This window comes from Perca flavescens, chromosome 5 (assembly GCF_004354835.1).
Source record: "Perca flavescens isolate YP-PL-M2 chromosome 5, PFLA_1.0, whole genome shotgun sequence".
NCBI lineage: Eukaryota > Metazoa > Chordata > Actinopteri > Perciformes > Percidae > Perca > Perca flavescens.
The window spans coordinates 26,001,177-26,014,462 of record NC_041335.1 but is presented as its reverse complement, the minus strand read 5'-3'; positions in this window follow the sequence as shown (position 1 = coordinate 26,014,462).

Below are 13,286 nucleotides of genomic sequence, written 5' to 3'. Positions count from 1 at the left end.
TTTGTAGTGCTCTGCGTGTTTGTTCGTGTCGGCCGCTGTCCATTTCCTAAGGTTCTGAAATGTAGCTAAAAAAGTTTTGACTACTTTTTTTTTGTTTTTAAAGGGCGTGCGCCTGTGAGCAACCACGGCGCCTATGCTCAGTCTCACTTTTCAGGAGACCACAGTATGTTTGGATAAATAATGTTTTGCATTATATTTTTAAGGTGCTCAGAAAACAAGGTCAACTTATGTATTTTCTTTAGCCTAGTTATCGGTTTAGCTGATTTTGGATTGGAAATGAAAATACAGTTATAGGGCCTGTTGTTGACAATGTGGCTTGATGGTTCACAGAGTTATTTGGTCAAGGTCTAGGCTTCAATTTTGCTTTTCCTCTCGTCAAAATATTTTTCTGTAGCTTGTTTTGACTGTTATAGATGAGAAAAGATTGGGTTTGGGAAATGTTCATGAAGGAATACAAAAAGATTAGAATAAATTTGGTGGGGATTTCAACATGTGAATTTAAAGGTGTTCCTCGACCTCTAAATTTGTCTGTTTGACATTAACCTATATTTCCCTTTTTTATTTTTTATAGCCTACATCTTTCTCTTTTATGGAAATGTTACAAAATGTCAGCTCCTTATGTGGATCTTAATTATAATTTTGGTTTAAACTGTAACCTAATTATGAAAACCTTATACGTGTTGTGTTGTTATTTACATGTCCAATATAAAATACTGGTATGTCTTTTAATCTAATTAGATGACCCAACTAATCTACACACATAATTCCTACTCATAATGTATGCATAATCAAAATAGGAAAGAGCAGAATAGTCCTGTTGCTGATTAGAACCATATTGCTGATTAGAACCATATCACTGATTGCTCTGCTAACAGAGAAAGTATCTGAGGTTATGGTGTACTACATTTTCATTCTGCCTTGCTTTAAGGCATCAGACTTCAGACAACGTGTGCATTTCAATTATGTTAAACAGTGGTTTTAAACTCCTGCCACTCTCCAAGGGAATAAGGAAGAAGCTGTGCTATCCTGCTGTTCTTGGCTTCTTGTGAGAAGAGGGAATTCTTGAATAATTAACCTTTAAGAACTTGAAAAGTCAGGCACCATGTTTTATTTTTTTGGCTCTGTAATGGGCCACATGATTACATGCAATAGAACTACAGCAACATGTTTAGTAATATATTTTGAATGTTTCATTATGGGCATGGTAATCAATAACAATTACATTTTCTAATGCTATTTTAATATTTAATTTCATTTTCTAAAAGTAGGTTGAGGGTATAAAACAAATAGATGTTGGTAGGTTACTGATTTAAGACTGCATTATGACGTGGCCGGATCGGCTCGGTGGGTGGAGCGGGCGCATGTGTACTGAGAGGTTTATGCCTTGATGCAGAGGTCTGGGGTTCGAGTCCAACCTGTGACAATTTCCTGCACGTCTTGCCCCTCTCTCTCACCTACCTGTCCTATCAATTAAAGGTGGAAAAGCCCAAAAAATTATCTTTAGAATGTATTATGAGAACATTGGTGGTAAAATACCCCCTGCTCCATTTTTCTATAAATAAAGTGGTGCATAAAAGGTGTGAGGGAAAAAAAGAGGAGAAAAGATGATGCTCATAATTTATAGCGAGAAAGTGAAAAATAAATGTGGCAGAGGCAAAAATAAAAGTGGATTTATTCATGGAGCCCCTGGTGTTGTGAGGATAAGATGTATGTATCATTTCAATATTTATTCTCTAATTGTTTTTGAGATTTTTTGAATAATTTATATCACTATAACCATTAGGTGTCAGTAGAGAAACCTTGCAAAGGACAAACCTAAGCCAGAATCCAATACCAGCCAGTCTCAAACACTGAGACAGAGTTTTCTGCCTGCAGTTTGCACTCCCCCACAGTTCAGCAGCTGACATTGTCACCTCCCTCATTGAAGTTTTGATATAGCCCGCATTTTGTCTACAGGCATCTCTGGAAAGAGCACCGCAGAACTCCTGCCTCTGCCTCTTTTACTCTGCTCCACATTCAAAGGAAATTGCAGAGGCGAATACATGATGGGATTTGTTCCAAATGGATCATAAATATTTTATCCCTCCATGGTAATTTATTTTCAATGCAGAGTGTATCAGTCATTGCTATTGTCTGTGTCCCATGAAACACTTCTCTAAACAATATTGGGGGATACCTCTTGATTAGACAATTTATAAATCTTATGGCTAAGGGTGGCCCAAATGAAAACAGCCTCACTAAAGCGTCCCGAAGCCAACCCACAAAACAAAGCGTTGAACCTGTGAGGCAACAAAGATGTAAAATCTGGAGTTGTAAAGAATGGATCAAGACAGATGATGAGAGCAGCAAGCATGTTTTTCAAGATCAGAGCTAATAATAGATCTCTAGAGCACTTAATGAGACTCATCAATACCTCACAATCTTCAAGATCATTTATTTAGGCCTTTATTTAAATAGGGCAGCTGAAGACATGAGAGGGGAGGGGGGGGGGGATAACATGCAGCAAAGGGCCACAGGGCAGAGTCAAACCTGCGGCCACTGCATCAAGGAGTAAACCTTTAGATATGGGCACCTGCTCTACCAGATGAGCTACCCAGGCGCCCACAATCCCATTTTAATGAAACATGATTGTAAGCGGAAGCATTCTTACATGTATGAGTAAGCCTGCTGGTTTCCTACTCCAAGCATAAGCTGGAAAAGGATGACACCAGGTCAGAGACAAGGGCAGGGAGAATCACCCCGACCAGGCAGACAACCGTCTGCTGCAAAATCTTTTATGAGATGGTCCTGAGCATGGGGTGTAAATTCTACTCCTAGTTCTAGTCTTTCATCATTATGTATTATTGCCCAAAGCATTTTCTCATAATGTCTACATTATCATAATGAAAATGTAAACCTTTCTAATTAGGACCAGTTTTTTTGGCTGCACATTATGTCAAAGGTTTTTATTTATTTATTTCCTTTGTCTCATGCAACTTTGCTAATTGTAAGCCACCTGTGTATGTCTCTTTGTCCTAGGGACTTCAGAGTCAGCGATATGTTGCTACAGAAATGCCACGAGTGCTTAAATTGACTGTGTTTCTTAAATGGAGGTCAACAAAATTTGAATTTTATTACCATTTTCTAAACATTTTGAGTTTTATTTCTATTCATGTGCCAATAAAGATGGCACAGAGAAAATCAGTCTCTGCATTAGTAGCCTGACAAAACACATATTCTTTATATTATCGGAACATTTTCCAATAACAAAACAACAATCAGTAAATGTGTTTTTTTCTGTGTTTTCAGGTACCAGTTCTCCCATGCTTTCAGTTTATTTCAGTTGACTTAGAACTTGTATGGTTATGGTAATCCATGTAAAAAATAATCCATGTAAAAAATTATCTTATCATATCATGGTAATACAGTTGTGTAGCCCATTTTCCCGAAGAATAATCCTCAAAGCTCTTCATACTGCATGAATACAAATAACATACTTGGAGATGGCTTTCTTGATCTACATTAACCCATTGTTACCCACTTCTCTCCACAACACACGCAAACACACGCACGCAGATCTGTTTCTGGGTCGCTTGCCTTCCTCTGCTGATCTCCTGCAGAGTTTATGGTTCACACAGAGGTGCTCCCTTTGAGTGAAAATTCAAATGCTGATGCACATGAAACAGCTCTGACAGCATCTCAAATGAAGTACAATAAACAGGGAAATAAAAAACTTTTTCAAAGGAGAAACAAGAAATATGTTCTGACTTGGCTTGTTTTTATCTAAGGTTTCCCTTCTTAACAGTGAAGTGGCATGAAGTTATGAAGTGCACTGCTATATTAAAGTAAAGCTTACCCAATCACATGCATTTAAGAGTAGATGCACCCACAAAATATGAGAAATCAGGTATGCCAGTCTGACCCAAAACTTATAAATAAATCATATGCTATAGCATTGAAATTGTAGTCACATTTCTGTTTCTTTAAAGCATTAGCATGGGTCACATCCCAAGCGGATGGTAGGGCATCCAGATTATGCTGCTTAGACTGCCATCTCTGCATTGCCACATGTCAAATACACCAAGGAAGGCTTAAGAAAGGTAGCATTTCCTAACCTTCTGTGCTGCCAGGGGAGAAGGTAGAAGGCAGAAGTAGAATGGGAAAAAATGAAGACGTCCCCCGTGCTTTCATTTTAGTAAGAAATAAGAATCTTTTGATGTGTGGAAGACAATCAAATTTACATCACATCACACCTAGAGGAACATTTATTGGCTTCTTTCTACTGCCAGGGGTGATGGCAGATCAGCTGGATGTGGTTAGTTTGAAAAAGAGAGACATAGAGGAAGGGAGATAGAAGGATTAGGCTTGATTCTGGTCCCTTATCATTCCGTTCAGTCTGCTGGCTCAGCAGCAGTAAGAAAAGCTAACTAACAGGATCTGCTGTAGCTAGAACCTCTTCACAGTATTGTGAGCCAAGCCGGGCCTGACTGTCATTAGAGGATTACACTTTATGTCCTCTGCTACTGCCAAAAGAATCCTGATGTATACTTAAAGTGCCTCCACCCTGAAAACAAAAATCACATTAAACATTTGTTAATCTGAGGATGCCTCCTCTGAAAGAAGCCAAGCATCTCGATAGTGATCTTTTTTCAGGAATAGGGCATGTTTTGAACTTTAGCAATTATTTATCATAGTAGTGGAGTTTGGAACTTGAAAAGACATTCATTAGGAAATGGGTACTCATGGGACTCACTGACCTGTCCATGTATACAACCATTGCATGTCAAAGGCTGTTTTGTATGTAGTGCCTCTTAATATAAGAGCTGATAGAATCAGGGACACTTCATCCTTATTCTACTAAATACTTTGTTACCTTTGCTGCACAATTCGATCCTTGAACAAAAGGCACTGTATTACACAATAGGAAAAGAAAATTAAACTCATTTTGAATTCCAAACATACATTACACTAGGTTTATTCACTTCAGTAGCAGGATAAGCCCCTTGAGATAAAACAGCTCATTAGGAGCACAAAAAAATGAGAAGTTAATCGACCTAGACTTCAGCACGACTTTGTCTGAGTCACATCTTTGGTGAGTGCTGTACAAGAAAGTCTTAGTGATCTATGCAGGTAAGCTGCATTAATCTCACACATTCTCATTTCATTTTATAAATTGAAAAGCATCCAACAAGTTCCAGAAAGCTCATACGTCTTACAGCGAGCATAACATTGAATATCTGATTTTCTATCTTATAAGAGCAGCAAAACTAAACAAAATGTTAAGCAACCCTTCACTTTATGGATGGCAGATGTGACTTTAGTCTGTGAGGTATTTGTTCAAAGCAACAAAGATTACATCTAACTTTTAGAGCAACACATAGTAAGCATTGCCAGCGATTTCATTTTTGCAGCCGACTGGGGTTGAAAGTTTAATTTTAATTCTATTAGATCTTAATGCACCCATTGACAACACATACTTTCATGGGCTGACTTAGATCTGTGGGTTGAAATCAAAGGGAAACTCTAAACTGCCTCAGCTCATATCACTACAACATTCATCCTAACTACAGAAATGTCTTCCTAAGTTTCTCAAGGTTCAGTCTTAGGCCCAGTCCTGTTCATATACTCGTTCCCATTTGGCCTTACAACATGAAAGGCAACAAAGCATACCATTGTGAAGCTTATCATTCCTAGTTTTCTTGTTTCTTGTGTCACAGAGATACAGTATGAATTCGACATAAAGGTATAATTATGTAAAGTAATCATTCCCAAAAAAAAATAAGTTGTAAGTAACTGAGTTAATAAGTAACTGTTTTTCTAAATTAAACCTAGGCTGCACTACTGTAGCTCTCTATTTTGCAATCAAGTCACACATCTCTCACATTCACAATTTGCTCTAAATGCAGCACCTCAGATCCTAATTGGTGAAAGCAGACAAAATCACACCATTTCAATTCAGGCATCTCCTCGCGTATTGACCGTTTAGAATTGATTTTAAAATTTTTACTGATTACTTTTAAAGCATGGTTAAATCTAGTCCTGGGGCGCATAGTAAACATTGTAATTCTTTAACCCTCTATTCAACCTGTTCTTTTTCCTCAGAATCCACACATGATGATTTTAAATCAGTTTCTCTTAAAACTGAAGATCATAGAGATTTTCCACTTGTTTTCTGTAATACTTGTGTGTGTTTCGTTAATAATACAACCACTACTACTAATAATAACAATTTACAAGCTACCCAGCAGCATATACTGTAAAGCAGAGATCTTCAACAGGGGGTCCAGGACCCCTAGGGGGTCCACAGAGTTAGTGCAGGGGGGCCACCAAATTGTGTAAAAAATAGATATTTTTGAAAGTTTCTTGTTTTAAAAAATGAAAATGAGTCTGAAAATATACATTAATATGAATGGGAACTTTTAAAAGCAAAAATAAAATGGCCTGTTTGTGAAAAAAAAAAAAGATTCACACATTGAAGATAAGCTCACCATAGGTGAGGTAGCCACTATGGTTAACCTGACTCCGCCAGATGGATCGCTTCGCATTTGCTCGGCATATCCATCTGGGAACTTTCCGTTGGAGAACTTTTGGAAAGGGGTGAAAATACTGGTTAGCTGATTGGATGAAGCATCTGTCTATCACCTACTGTATGTTGATGATAGACGGGCCAAATCAACCAATCAGATCCACGAAGCGTATGAAAATACAACCACAAGCCCGCCCCTGCTGCTGCAGGCAAAGCATAGCTCGTTAGCTCAGCAAGCAGGCAACATGTCGGTAAAGGATATTTGCCGTTTGTGTAATGAGAATTTAGGAATAAAAGGCACCATTTCAGGTTCCCGGACCGCTGTCTGAAAATACTGGTTAGCTGATTGGATAAACCATTTGTCTATCACCACCTAACCCGCCTCAAAACCAACGCTGATTGGCCCGGTCGTTTGGCTAACGGCTCCAAATTTTCTCTATCTCAAGATGCCAGACTGATCTGCGAGTGGAAAACTGGAGCTCGCGAGATCGGGACGGTCTCACGAGGCTACACTATGGTAGCCACACAGTTACATGTAAGCTTAAGGAGTCACTGTGCCTTCCAGATCGTATGTTTAACATTAAAACATGATGCATAAATAATATCCATTTCTTTTCATACATTCTGCCCAGTTTAATATGCAACTCAATTGTATACAATATATACGGTAGGGGGCCCCTACTCCGTCTCTCTTTCAGCGAAGGGGTCCCTGGCCTAAAAGAAGTTGAAGACCCCTGCTGTAAAGTATAAATTAGCGCAACCTTTACCAGCTCCAACATTAAAGTAATGTACACAATAACGCAATAATAATTATAATCTCATTATAAAATATACATTATTCTGAAAAGGGTCATTCTGCATAATGAATACTTACTTACCTTTGGTACTTTAAATATATTTTGATGCTCATAGTTTTGTAATTCTGAGTAATATTTTGAATGCAGGACTTTTTACATGTACAGTAACAGTCTCTTTCCACACTGTGGTGTTGCTATTGTAATCTTCTGAGTATTTCTTCTACCACTGATTAGATTACACAAATTGAAATAAAATAAAATAAAATAAACCACAATAAAATGCGCTAAAAAAAAGATTGAAATAAACAAACAGGCAATACCTAAGATAAAGCTTAGGGGTAACATTAAAACAAATTAATTTGAAAAGATTCTGCAAGCCTGAGATCCACAGAGGTTTAATATTTACGTGTTGTATGCTTATTAATTTTTACTTTTTAGAATTTTAATATGCCGTCTTATTATCTGAAAAGGTAGATTTTGTGAATAGATGGTTGGCGATAACCTTTCCAGGCACAATCATCCATACACAAAAAAGCAGTTAGAGGAAGGCACTGTGGAACATATAATGACACATGCACAATTCACCGGCACCTGCTGTAGAATTCAAGTAATGGAGAGGGAACACGAAGCAAAAGCCAGTGAACCAGATAGCACATGAATAAAGCAGTAGGGAGATGGATGGAGCAGGGGCTCAGGTCCTCCCTCCCCTCCCATTTTTTTTTGGAGCAGGTCGGGAGGCATCCTTGGCTTTAATCAGGCTCACCTAAGCATACCTCAGCGCAGCCATGCCACGATGATGGATGGCCTGGAGAAATACTTGTAATGGCAAGCTCTCTGCAATGCTTTGTGTTTGGCAAAGCAGCTGCTGGCTCTCAAAATGTATGGTACTTTTTAATTGTTTCACCATGTAAATAACTGAACTCCCACCTACTGTGCCTTATTTGTATTTAAAGATGATCAACTTTAATGCTCAAACCTAGTGCCTTGAAGTACGGACACAACTGACTAGTGCAGGCTCCCAGGGCACTTCTGACATTTTATTTTATGTGTCATTCCTTTTTGCCTCTGGACTAACATCATGTAGGGCTGATAGAAAGATGTCTCTTCACTCGGTCCTGAACGATACATTTTGTTCTTTCAGAAGTGCCAAATGCTCAGTTTAATCTATTCACACACTCTTTTTCATGCTGTTGCCTTCGAGGGCTGAGGCTACTGCTGCACACAGAGCAGCTCTTGTAATTGTAATAAATAATGTATGATTAATATGGCTGATTAAACAGTCTGGGAATCCTCTCCCTGTGGGCAACACTACTTCTAGCAGAATAACAAAGATTACCTCAGAGCTTTTCCGCTCTTGTCACACCATTGTCTGATAAGAAGTTTGACAGCCGCTCCAGATCAAAGAACACCTTCATGCAATGTAGCTCTGCAAGTTCAGTTTTAGTCAGTTTGAAAATCTTGGTAGAATTAGAAGGTGTGCAGGTATTGTACATTGCATTTATTTGGTTGCCGCTTTTGTCCAAAGTGGCTTAAGCTTTCCCCCCATACACACCACCCCTATCTCCTTTATAAGATAAGATAAACATTAAGGTCCCGAAGGAAATTTGTCTTGGGCAAGAAGCGCTGACAACACCTGCATACAAAAACATGCATTAATTATCAATCATACAGTTTGTCACAGACAGTAGTACATGACTATATATAACAAGACAACAATGTACTTTAGGACAAGAAAAAAAAAATAGAGATTATCCACTAGTTGAAAGGATATTACACAGGCCCTGATATAGTAGAGTACTGCATGTGCCCCATTATAAAATAAACTATGCATAGTAAGGGAATTTATAAGGCACACTGATAGCTTATGCGTTAAAACACTGACCTCGAATAAAAATAAAGTAAAGATGATATGTCTGGTTCTACGGCAATGATTGTTACTTTTACTTTACTTTTTTTAAACTGTCCATCGATGTTATAGGAGAGCAATGCTAAGTACTCTTTTAATTTGTGCGACACATTTTATACGATTTGAAAAATTAGGATTAGATTAAGGCTAAAACTTCTTGCAACATAATTTTTATGTAACAGATAGGGTACTCACTGTCCGACTCCTTTTATACCCTTTGCAAGTACTCACCACCATTTGTGGTGCAGAAACAGTGCTCTAAATCCTTTTAATTCTCTCCATGTTAAAATCACCTGTTGCATTGCACAGCATTCTACAACCTCCTGCCTCCAAACCACCCTTGAGTCTCACCTTCCCTTCTACCCTCAGCCTTCTCCTGGAGCCGGTAACACATCATCATTACTTGCCTAGATAGAAAATGTGGGCCTTCATTTCTAATTTAAAGTTTTTTCTATTTCTTTTTTAGGACCTGTGGAGTGCACTGCCCAAGGACCATGACATTCTCCGTTCAATATCAGACAAAAAGTATGAAAAATTACACTTCCTTCCTGTTCTACCTGATGGAGACAATACTAAAACTTTCTACCTATAAATTCTCTTTAACTGTCAAGTTTACACAGACATGAGACAAGGTCAGAATCTTTATCCACGAATAAGCCCCTGATGTATGAAGAGAAAATGCTATTATAAGCTCAAACAAGCGTTGTACCTGCACTTTGGCTAATATACCTGATGGGACTGCCACCACAAGCGAGAGTAAGACTGGCGTATTTCTAATTTAACTGCCAATATCTTTGACAGATACTGACCTTTGGCTAACAGAGGTCCTTAAACACTATCACAGTGTTTTGGGGGAAATAGAAGTCATTTAACCAAATACCTGGCACAGGAAGTCGCAGAATCCAATGAAGCACAAGGTTACAGGCTGTTCATTCAAGTCTATAACAGAGCATTCAAAGAGTACTTGTTAAAGCTATAGTGCATAGTTTATGTCTCCCCCATGAGGAATTCTAAGTAATGACAACAATTTTGTCGCTGTATCCACATGACACAAGCCTTCCGTGATTGCGCTTCACCCCCACCCCTCCTCCACAAAGTTGCTAAAAGCCAGAAGACAGCTTTGGATCAATTCATTTGGCAATGGCTTGAATGTAACGGACGTTCTTTATTATAAAAACGTTATAATGTTACGCACTAAAGCTTTAAGTGCTATGTAGTCTTGCATTGCCAGACCTTCCTCCACAGTGTTTTGGAGGAGGGTCTGGCAGTTTAGAATGGCAACACAAAGAAATTGGAAGGTGATGGACATCCGGCTAAAAATGAGGGACATTAAAATTCTGGAAATTAAATGTCGGCGGTATAGAGTAAGTGCTATGTGAAATCTTGTTGAGACTCCAGAAAACTCCAACTGATCTGACAGTCTTAAAATGGGAAAACAGCTGTTTCTTTTACTGTAATAGAGCCTAGAAGCTCCACAAAATTAGCTCAGAAAAATGCCTTATTACATTTATAAATTATGCTAAATTTATGATACGTTTTTGAGGAACTCTACCCCAGGTTCACTGCCGGAAATTAGGCTCTGCATGTCTGAAGCAGCCAGTTAGCTTAAGATATTACAGTATTATTCAACCTGGCTCTTATTCTCTTGTGGCGATGTGTTATGGGTCACCACAATAACATATGCTTGTGCTGCTTGCCTTGATATAAGCTGATTTGCTGGGGTCGCAGCAAAACCTCTACAATTAAGGTGGTGAGTGCAAAGGAATAAGACCCATGTTATAAAATACCATATGACTCATATCATCTTGGTATCTATCATTGAGATGTACTTGCTGCAGACTAGTTGACCAGGAGTCTCAAAACAAAACACACTGAAGTGGAATATGTGCATGCTGTCTACTAATAAAAGAGGTCTTTAGAAGCATAATTGAATTAATAATAATTTTAAGATTAAGAGAATAAGAGTGAGTAAATGCAGACATCCTGCAGAAATGTTGTATTGCAATGAAATACAAAATTTCTGCAGGACAGAGAAAATGAAAATGAAGAATGGCTGTGATGGTATTCAGCTAATATGAGGGTCATGACTGGTACACCTTTTCATGTGGTAAATCATTCCTTGTCTTGTTTGTCTGCAGGGCCTGAAGTATTTCCCAACATGCACCAGGCAGGAGTTAATAACAAGGTTGACACAGATTGACAGTCTCTCACTCATTTATGGATGAAATAGTGTTTCCAATCCAAACAGCCTGCATGTATTTGGACAACATCCAAAAGAAAACCACACAAATGTGGTAAAAATATGCACTAACAACTGAGCCACTATGTTACCTATTTCCATATAGGCCACTCAAAATTTTGAGATCTGTGATTGTTTTTAAAAACAAATCCAGCAGTCAAAATTAGGTTAAAAATACCCCAAAACATAAGCTGCCTTCAAAGGAGGACAGCAACAAGGTTAATGGCCTGTTAGCTTTCTGACTTTGGAGAAGGATTACTTTTCGTGGTAATTTGCTGTTTATATAAATAGAAAAGCCTATAAATAGTGCAGCCTTGCAGAGTGACAATGTGATTATGGCTTTGGCAAGTCAAGATAAGCAAATTGTGTTGTGTTGCTCTAAGTAAAAGCTTTCTTGGGATTCACTTTCCTTGACCTAGAAAGTCCCATCACTCCCACTCGTACACACACTTATTTCCCTATGAGATGGTTTAGTAACACGTTAGTTATGCTCCGAGGAAGCAGGTCCTATACTGTCCACAAGGAAACCAACTCTTAAGAGGTTTTTTTATGACTATACAGTATGTAGCTACTTTTATCCCATCAAGAATTTCACAAGGGTCATAAATAGCAGAACTGTTGCATATTACTGGGATGGCTCAGTTCAGGATGGAGGTGATTAGTGTTTTAGACTGAATTTGTAAATGCCTGTCAGACGTTTTTTTGCCAACCAACAGTCCTGGAGAAACTTGATATTTAGATTTTTTTTGTTTGTTTGTCTCTGAATAACAATGTGGTTTTGAGTGTTGCTCGCAGCATGGCTTCAGGGATGGCAATGTTAGTTGGTTGGTCCACGGCTTTGGTCCAGACTGAAATATTTCAACTACCGGACCGATTGAGATGGGATTTTGTACATTCATTCATGTTCCCCAGAGGATGAATCCCAGTGATGTTTTGATCCCCTACAGTAGTAGTTACAGTAGCACCACCAGCAGTTCCAATACTTTGGTTTGTGACCTAGGCAACAAAGCATACTCAATAACGCTTAGCTAATGCATGACTCCTGATGATTTAATGCTTGAATTAATGCAGGATGCATTTGAATTCCTGTTGCTCACTATTAACAAATCATCAAGTCACTATGACTTTATGTGATTAGTTCACACTTAATAGATCATCAATTAAGGAGTGGTGATCCACAGGTACTTCATTAATTAATTGACATGCGCCGAAATTAGCTGGATTTAAGTTACATACGAGTTCATTTCAGACCCCCTCTCTGAAAGCAAAACCGTACATATTCTCATAGAAATAGGACATTTTTTTATTTAATCATTTTTAATCAAACTGGTCTTTAGATGAAAAAAAATCACATGATGTTGTATGACTCACTGGTAGTTATGCCACATTTACAACCTAGGGGCTGTAGCATGAGTTAGTGTTTTTATATTATTATTATTATTATTATTATTATTATTATCATTGTTTGTTGTTGTTAAAAAAAGTGGCATGTAGCACTGCAGAGATCGATGCACGAAAAATCATAGCAGGTGCCAATTGACAGAATAGCTTCATATTTCTATGAGAATAGTTATTATTCTGCTTTCGGAGAGGCATTAGTTCATTAATTAAGTTAATATTGTTAAGTTTAAGGTAATTAAGTCAATGTAAATGATAAATGATAAGTCCAATATTACTTGCTGCAATATATCACTCCCGACACAAAAAAAAAACAGATTTATCATTATGCTTCAAATGGCAGTGGCCGCTTTAGGAATTGGATAAACTGCCATATTGGATGGAAATGTATGTAATTATGCTACCATTATGAAAATGGTGTGTTCTTTTCCTGTCTGCCTT